Source organism: Venturia canescens, chromosome 5, assembly GCF_019457755.1.
Source record: "Venturia canescens isolate UGA chromosome 5, ASM1945775v1, whole genome shotgun sequence".
NCBI lineage: Eukaryota > Metazoa > Arthropoda > Insecta > Hymenoptera > Ichneumonidae > Venturia > Venturia canescens.
Genome location: NC_057425.1, coordinates 1,329,539 through 1,339,228, shown reverse-complemented (window position 1 = coordinate 1,339,228; position 9,690 = coordinate 1,329,539). Strand labels below are relative to the sequence as shown.

Sequence of the window (9,690 nt, the reverse complement as noted above, 5' to 3'; positions counted from 1 at the left end):
CGTGCCTTTATTTCGCGAATATGTATTTGCGGGTTCGACACGGCTATCGTAGGATTTTACGCCCCACGGAACGAAAATTCTCGACAACTGAATAATGTTTTATGCCATTCCATTCCACCTTTACGTCCGTATGCGCATCCAATTTTTTCGACTCAGTTATTATGGAAATGGAACTCCAATAATGATGAATAGCAAGCGACATGAAAAACAACCAGCTTTCACAACATGCCGTATGCGCTTGGAGTTGGATTATTGGCAATAATCCACATTGCGATTCAGCGATAATTAGAAGCCTGCGGAAAAAATGAGACGAAGTAAAAAAGCAGCATCTCCGCAACGATTCCCCTTCGCGAAACGTAGCAATATTTATTCACAATTCCAACAAGTCCTGCCACTGCGAACATCAAACGATCGAATTAATCAGATCTGTTGTTCCACCTGCGTGAATAAAGATCTTGATACCAGATTGATTCACTTTTTCCCCTCTCGCTTCATCGTCGTTTCATTTCCGCTCTCGATGTCTTTCCTCCGCGTCACGTCCTCGTCTTTGTGAGCTTCTGCAAGTGATGGAGTGCGCATTCTCTCGCTGGTACTTGATATAGTGAGATGGGACAAAACGAGTGCTGTGCTTCGCGTTCTCTCCGCTTCTTCCCACATCTTGGCTCGCTTTACTCATCTACTTTATACAGCGAAGCATTGATATATAGGTCACAGGCTGTGTACATCGATGTAGAAGGAGTTTAATGTCGACGTTATCAGCTACCGTCGCCGCTGCGGGTATCGAATTGCTTTTGATATTCCATCAAATATTCGGAAATGAGCATTGGAACGAGCACGAACTCTGTTTTGTCGCTCAGTTGCAACGAATTTAGCGGCGACTGTTAGGAAAATCGTCACCGTCGTTCGAAATCGTTTGGCCAATGGAACATTTATTTTTCTCAATACAACTACACGAAAACCGTGTCCCGCGGTACTCCCTGCGGTGGAGCATGATTTAAGGCCACTCAAGTTTGGGAAGAGCGAGCTTTTGTCACCTCGGCGTGGAACGTCCCAAGCGTATTTCGCATTTGTGTATACGACATGTAGCGTCGGATGCATACTTCACGTCGTTCCACCCTCCCCGGCCACGATGGACAGCCGTTTCTTACTACAATATTTCCCACGCTATAATAAACCTCCGGGACCTTTCGTTCGTCATTTTCGCCCCCTCCGATCGTTCATCCTCGTGAATTCGTTCTCGATGTATTCGCGCCGCACCGAGAGAACGTGGGCGAGAGTTTTTTAATGAGAATTCCGAAAGGGCGGGCACTCATTGATGATTCGACGGGAGAACGATGACGAGAGTCGGGGAATAATGAAATCTCGCGTTGTTCGCGATATTCTGATTGAGATATTTCCTGGGCAGTGCGACGCAATGATCAACGTACACAATCGCTTCACCGAGTTCGAGAACAACTTCTCGCTTCGAAGATTATCGGGAAGAAAGTATTTTACAGGAGATGCTCTCGGTAGGGGCGAGCGAGAAGAAGAGAATACAAAATATCGACAGGCCGGGGGATCCCTTCTAGGAAGTATCCTTGATCAAGATTAGAGGTGGACCACAATAGTGCGATTTATCGATCGAGCTGACACTTTGCCTCGGTAGATACCGCACGGCCGTCGCTGCTGGACGCTGCCGGCTCGCCGTTCCCGTCGAACTTTAGAAGTTGTTTCGAATTTCTTCTTTTTGTGTCTTTCGTTTCTGTTTTTTTATCTCCCTTCTTTTTTTTATCCTGCGAAGCTTCGGAAAACGTGCCAGTCCAACGAAGCAAAAGAGGAATACACGAGAGACTCCTCCGGTCATGCTATATCGTGTTATAACAGGGATGAAACTTTCGATCCTTTCACGGAGTCACCGTTCTCCATCTCCCTCCGAGTCTCCGCGGCGGTCCTTCTCCAGCTTGGCGTCTGGTCTCGTTAAAGCCGGATTTACACTAGCTGTAAACTCCTGCTCTTGTGAGCGCTCGAGAATGCAACTCTCGTGAGAGGTTCTTGTCGCTAGAATACGCGTCGGCCAGCCGCGCGATAATCCAGCCACTTCCGGCCTGCTGCTATAACAAGACGTATAGTCGTCGCGCGAACGTGATGTACATCGTAAATCCTAATATTCAGGGGGAAGGAGAAAGGGCCTCATCGGAGGGGATGGCGGAACGCCTCGACGCGTTTAACCTCCCACGTTGGGTAACGAAAAATGTATGAATTTGTTGGATTTCAGATGCGTCAAAATCGCATCGAGCTTCCTCGCAACGACTTCATTTCTCCCCTCCGAATATTCACTTCTGACTCCCCCCCCCCCCCCCCGTCCCGCACCGAATAACGCCCTCACCCATTTCGCCTCGCTCCGTTACAATGCGTTTCGCATGTAACGCACCACGGTGCGGAACATCAGTGCAGTTTGCCGTGACGTTTCTCCACACGCGCGCACCCACGGCTCCGCCGCGCACGAACCCAGCAGACGCGGAGAGATGAGAATTTCCGGTTTACGAGTTCGACACGATGACGGGCGATTAATCGCCGCGAGCGAGCTAGCCTTTATGCTATAATAATTACCGCCGGCCAATTATCGCCTTCCACGCCACCCTTTTCGGCCTCTTCCCCCGCGTTAAACCCGTCTAACAACCATGCACACGTGTGAACACGGATCTCGAAAATATACATGGATAAGAGAAATATAACGTAACGGCGAAACTCCTGGTGGAGCTGGAGCACGCTTCGTATATTCGCATCAACGACCGGACGACGAGGAAACACGAGAAACATCGTTAAAGTAGTTACAGCCATCAAGCCCCTATTTTGACATCCGTATCGTGTGTGCTCTGCGCGCACCAAACCGACCGGATACGCGCACACCTTAACAAAGGATGAAACGCGCCGATTTAAGCCGTCACAAAATAGCGCAGTGATGGACCGCCGAATGTGCGAGTCGACGACGAATATGGTCTGAATTTATACAATAAAATGCTTCTTGACCCAGAAATTATTCGCTCACTCAACATTTTTCCATGTGAATGAGGAAAAACCAAGGAAATGCGATAAACGTTGATAATCGCGGGCGACGCTCGCGCGCTCGTATCGAAATTATATTTGTCGGGGCAGTTCTCTCGTTATTTTCCTTTCGAAATTTGCTGCATTGCCTCTGAATAGCAGGGAAATTGTACATCGATTCACTGCACCAAATATATACGCGTAAATACAGTTTACAGTTGATTTTACAACTGGGGGATGTGTCAACAGCGGCGCTAATGGAGCACGCGGATAAAGTAAAGCGCACTCGATAATTTAGTAACTGTAAAATCCGCGGCGTTGCTGGGCTCCATGAGAAACCTGATACCACAACGGTCATCATGCACTCCGGTTATTAAAAATATCTTCAATATATGATAAAAAGCTACGAAAAAGTAGTAAACTCGAAGCGCCTCGGTGAAAGGGCGAGCGATGAAAATATCGCGTGCTAATCGTCGCGGGTGTTTACCGATTATCGCGTGCTATCGTTTGTTTAATCGAATTCTGTGAGTCAGGCTGTTTGCTGTTTTTCAATTTGAAATTCAAGCGTCACAGGCTACGGAAATGTCGACTGTGGCTCGACGAAGTTTCGGGATTTCCTCGAGTCGGCCTTCCAGTCCAATTTAGTCAGTAGCAATATCGCGTTATCGATACGGGCAGGAAAAGCGAAGAATAAGTAAAATAGGAAATCGAATGAAAAGCGCAAAAAACATATGGAGCCGCCACATTTTTCTTGCAGGGTGGCTCTTCTTTCATTTTTCGAACGTGCCTACCGGCGGCTTCGTACTGCATCGCGCGCAATAAATACAAGAGGGAGGCGAAATGAATGTCGGGGAAAAGGAAGAAAAAAGGCTGCTCGCGAGGAGGACACAAGAAAAATGAAAAATAAGAGAGTTCAAGGAAAAGAAAGAAAAATGGAAGAGGAGCTTGTGGAACAGATTGCAACGTGTTTCCGGCTCACGTAGGACATTCGAATGCGTCGCGATGCATACGCGAGCCGCGTGCGAGACGACCACGACGACGGGAGCAGGCTCGCGAGAGCGAGAAAGAGCAGCAGCACAAAGCACGAGAGGGGCGAGCTTCGGAGGGGATGATTCGGAGCTCGACGAAAGAGCGGGGAGAGAGACGCTCGGGCATAAAGGAGGCTTGTTCGAACGGCGGAGGGGCAGTGAGCGTCGCGACGCCCGTCGAGAATGTGCGCGCTGCTTCGCGGCGTGCCTCCTTTCACGAGTTACCCACGTGGTCACGGAATCTCCAACGATTTTATTTTCTCCGAACATCGTTTTAATAAACTATGGTGAAATCCATCGGAAATTCATTTCTCGATTAAATTACTTTCATTAGCATTGATAATCAAGGTGTCAATGTAGAATGAGCCGCTAAAAATGATCGACGATGTTGCTGGAAGCGAAGACGAGCGACACCGAAGTCGAGTGATTTTAAACTAGACGACGATCGGTCCAACTGGAATTTCATTGGGAAGTTTCTTTCGTAGCAATTTCGAAAGCATTGAAATCGTTCGGCTCGCGAACAGCGAGTCTCGTTTCTTCGAAGATAATCGACTGGAGTCCGACGACATCGACGTTTAAACGTTCCAAGTGAACATCATTAGGAAACATCGAAGTTTTATATCGTATTGAAAAAGTAACGAGTTCTCGAGGGGTTTGACTCTGCTGTCGAAGAAAAAGTTGTTCGAACGGGACGGTTAATCCTCGAGTGTCGATATCTGGGCACCGAAACAAAAAGTAATAGCACTGAAAAAGCTTGATAGCCTCGGAGGAATCGTGATGTTTATGAGAGCAATTAAAGTGACGGAGTTGTGCGACGCGTGGTTGACAAGCACGGGCTTCCGAACGGTCCCAAGAGCTACGCGAATAAATTCTTCATCCCGGAGAGAATGATAAATATCGATGGGGAAAGTTAGAGAAACGAGAGTGCGAAACGAAGACTCTGGAGATTGGTTTCGGCGCGTAAATCGTTATTGACTGAACGCGAGAATAGTACGAGAGAATAAATTTTCGTGAACGAAAAAAGAAGAGAAATATTGAAATATTTATCGAACTCGATAGAGAGTGGAGTGTTAATTGCATGCGAGAAACAATTGACGTCGACAACAACGAATGACTGAATCGAAGTACTCTGAAAACTATAATTAAGGCTTTAAATTATAAAAAAACTTCGTTCGAGCGTCGAGAACTCAGACGAAAGTAATTAACGAGCCCCAACAGCGTTGGTCGTCCTTCCCCGTCAAACAACGATATCAAATAAGTCACTCGAACGAAAAAACGGAATAAAAATGTCCTGCGAAAAAGCGTCCCGGCGATTGAGGTATCTCTTTGCCAAAGCAAAACGTCTCGGTCTGACCGAAGAGGAAGTCGCTGACTTGTCGATCGTCAGAAAAATCGTACCATCGAGATCGAGCAGCACAACGTGGTTCTTCCTCGTCGCTCTCGTCGTGCTTCTCGGTGGTTGCATAGTACTCGCCGTACTGTGCTCGCCGTGCAACACAAGAAATTCCCATCAGGACATCCGCACGAGGATCTGAGAGGAAAAGAAAAGTCCTCAATCCTTGACACGCATCCTGGACAAAAGTATAATTCATGAGTCGTCGCATTCGTCACGGTAATTCCATCCACAATTCATTGCTCCGAAACGGCATTTTTCGGTGCAACTCTTCAAGAGCGTTGTCGGCATTGGGAAAAAAACGCGGAGCTTCGAATGAACTCCGTAATCTAAGAAATTCCCTTAAATTTTCATTTTTATTTAGAAATTTCGAAATACTTGAATAATCGAATAGAAAATTCATCCCGAGTTGTATTCGATCGATTTCCCATGACCGATGTCGCCACTAATCCTCAAACAAACGAGCAGCAGCGCACCAGCTATAATGAATGAAAGTCTTACTCCCACGTGGGCGGAAGGAACGAGGAGTTAAGTGCACAGCAGAGCGCAGATGGCAAGTAGTGCGATCCGGGAATGGTCAGACGGAGGAGGGTCTCGAAGGGATCTCGGCTCTAAATTATTTCTCTCTCCCAGTATTTCCTTTCCTGCAATAAACACACATCTTTGTGCAACGAATAGCAGAAACCTTGATCATCGCAGATTTGTACAAAATTTCGAGAACTTGAATCATTTTTCGATCGATTTTTTGGGCCTAGAATCACACGTATGACAGTTAAATCGTCCATTTCTGTGATCGAAATTGAAGATCCTACGATCTTTGAATATTCATGATGAATTCCATCTTTACTTGCGACGATTGTCGAGTAGAAAAACCCTCGAAATGAGTAGAAATACATTGCATATTTAGCTGGAAGTTTCTAATCAATTTTCTCGAGCAAAAGGGAACTACCTCGCTCGCGTAAGAGATGTCCGCCGATGTTATCCGGAGTTTTGCTGTCGTAAGAAATTTTTTACGAGCGTGCAAAAACCCTATCAGACTGGGAGGAACGAAAGGGAAGAGTGGTTGAAGTTTCGTGTGTGGTCAGACGCCTCTTCCGTGATTGCAATCTCTGATTTTTGAGCTTCTCCGCAGAGTAGCGGACGCACGGTGTTGTTTTCTCCCGTTTTTCTCGGACTTTTCGTAAGGGAATGTGATTGCACGTGGAGTACGAGAGGCGACTTTGTCTTACGAGTTCTGCACCGCTGCTGGACCATCCTGAGTAAACAGACGAATTAGAGATCACGTACTGCTGATTCTTCGCTGTTGCAGTTTAAGGGGAAAACACTGGTACGAGATAGGGTTCGGGAAGGAGTTGGGTTCCGGTACTGATTTGAAATCGAAGCGAATTGTCGAAGAGGTCGATTCTCCGAGGTCGAAAAGCATCGGTGGTACCTTCTCAGAATTCCTGGTGCACTCTAAAAAGACACACGCGCGCGTCCTTTCTCGCTCTGCTCATCGCTCGCCCACAGCTGGCTCAATCTCTCAACTGAGCTTGCGACATTTCCCGTGCCACGAGGGACAGAGTTGATTCTCGGTTCGTTAGACTTCACGAAAGGTAATGACGCGCGAGCGTTCGCTCCCTGCCGGGTGTCCCTTTGCCGCTGAGTTTGCAGCGAGGAAATTGCCTCTTTCTCTTGCCGCCTTTCCTCGTGCGAGCTTGCGCGCTCTCGAGTTCAACCCGCTCTCGGCCATGCCCTTCCGCGCGTTCGCTCTCTCTCTCTCTCTCGTTCCCTCTATCGCCACGCGGTACGTTTGCCCAGCCACTGTTCTCTCCTTTGCCCCTTTAGAAAATTAAATTACGAGAAGACACACCGATTTCAGAGGAGTAAGCAGTGTTAGTCGAACCGTACTCGAGAGCCGACGGAGCGAAAAGTGTCGAATAATTAAAAGATCGAAAACAGAAGAAAAAACGAAAGCTCCATTGTTTTTCTCCGCCTAAATTTCCCATTGCTCGCCGCTCCTCTCAATTCCTTTCTCAACTCGTTCGCGAGCACATTGTTCCCCAAAGAATTCGATTACCGAACTAATTCATTTCCTCCTGCTAATTTCCAACCAATCTCTGTTTATTCTTTTGCTTTCAGTTAACGAGAATTTGGCTGACGGTCGATTGTCTCGTTCGATCGAGAGAGACGAGCGATTCATCACGGAGAACACTTCCATTGGACACGCACTGTATCGTATAAATATATTTGTGTACGTAATCCTGAACGATTGGGCACGAGAGAATGAAGCAATGACAACTGTCGGTATACTTTCGTATGACAGTCCTCCTGCGAAAAAAATCATCAAAATAACGAATTATGACGAAAGAGAATGTCGAATATTTGTAACTACCAATGACTAATCGCTTCGAATCTTCTTTTTATTATTAAACTTGTCACCAACGACAAACAAATGTTTTTTCCAAGCTTTCGACAATCATTTCAATTACCTTCTGCGTTAAACCAAGTGAACGCACGAAGTTGAAGCGTTTGCTCAACGAATCGTTGAGGTCGCATGAAAGGTAAGTGAGAGCTTTTAATACCAAAAGCATTTGCATTTCCACTGAATTTGTCGATAATTATTATCCCGTGATCGTTTGATGAAAAAAAAAATACTGTACGATCTCAATGGCTATGCCCGTACACCGGATTTCATGCGAAAATGGATTATTGATACGAGCTCGGTAGGAATGTACGCGCGTCCGTATCCATTTGCATGAATGGATATGCGAGCTCGTCGTCATTCATAAATATCAAAATATATTTAACATTAAACACTCCCAACGAAACCTTTCGAAGCCTGCGGAACCTTTGATAATGGAGTTATTATTATTCGATCGCGTGTTATCCTGGTGGCGTGCAAACGCAACGCCCGGGAGGAACGAACGTCGAGGCCGTAATGACAATTGGGCTTACACGTTGTTCCCTCGGTGTACGGCAATGCGTCAATCCTTTTCGTAATACACCGACATCGCGATAAGTTTTCTGGCCTCGTGCACACGTGTAAACGCTTCCATTCAGCCCCGCAGGCTATCAAACTGTCAGATAAATACATTCGCTGTACTCACTTCCGTTGATTCGCGAATATAATAATTACGCTTGTTTCAATATGCATGGAAATACGCTCACGATTAATTCCAAATGGATGACAATTGATTTCCGGTAGTAGAAACTTTTGAGACGAAGATAATGGGAGCTCGGAACGGGAGAGAAAATGAAGATTTTAGAATTTTTCGATGGTAAAAACTAGACTGAGAATAAAAATGTCATTGGAACAACGAAATGCGGCATCACGGGGTGCCAATGAAATATATGATCAGCTAAATTATTAATAGAATTAATAAACACTACGATTGAGAATATTTTTATCACAAGAACGTAATAAAATGCTTTAAAAATATCATAAAAGATGAAATTTATACTTCAACTTGACTAGTTAATGATTGAGTCGGTACCGGCGACCTTTGGAATAAACATAACTTGGGGAACATTTTTATTGTGCGAAAGAAAGTTTATATCGGTGCAATACCACCGAGAAAAAGAAATGGTCAATTCGTTAAAAAAAGCGAAGCTACTTTTTAATGAATTTGATGAAATTCCCGCGACTCTCGAATTTGCCCGAAGTTTAATCAGCTGTTACCAGCAGTCCAACGTAATGACTGACATCCGCTTTCGACACGTCAAAAAGTAAAGTTTTTTCATGTTTTCTTTCTTAAAAGCCCCGTAAGGTAATGTTTTCTTGAAAGAAACGGGATCTGTGATAAATTTTCATCGCGCGATATAAACTTTTCCAAAGCTCGAACACTACCGCGTACAATTTTTTCACAATAATTAATATATTATTGTGCGTTCTCCCATAAAATACCGTGTCAAAAACTCAATATTGTGAATGAAATAATTCAAAATTTGAGCCGTAAGAGGAACCGCCCTTATCGTTATCAGGGGACCTTAAACCATCATTTATCGCAAAAAAAGTGGACCTTCGCCGTATTTTATTGAATTTTTGCAACATTGAAATTAAACGAAGAAAATCCTTCCAACAACATCAATTGTTATTGGATAAACAATTCTTTTATTTCACTGTGACGGGGGAAAAATTTTTCAGCGTTTTCTAACCTTATTTGTATCCGATCATCATAACACTCGATAGGACAAAAAGGAAGAGGATCTCAGGGAAGACGAAGCTCGATCGTGAAAAGTGTAATTCGTTACAGAAATGAATTG

The 9,690-nt window shown here is 45.2% G+C and overlaps 1 long non-coding RNA gene across 1 annotated transcript; it reads left to right on the top strand.

The window, feature by feature from the left end:
* The first annotated feature begins 4,066 nt into the window (after positions 1-4,066).
* On the top strand, positions 4,067-7,884 carry LOC122411091 (uncharacterized). Its single transcript, XR_006261081.1, has 2 exons — positions 4,067-5,664; positions 7,567-7,884. It is a non-coding gene; the product is annotated as an uncharacterized lncRNA (long non-coding RNA).
* Positions 7,885-9,690: the final 1,806 nt, after the last annotated feature.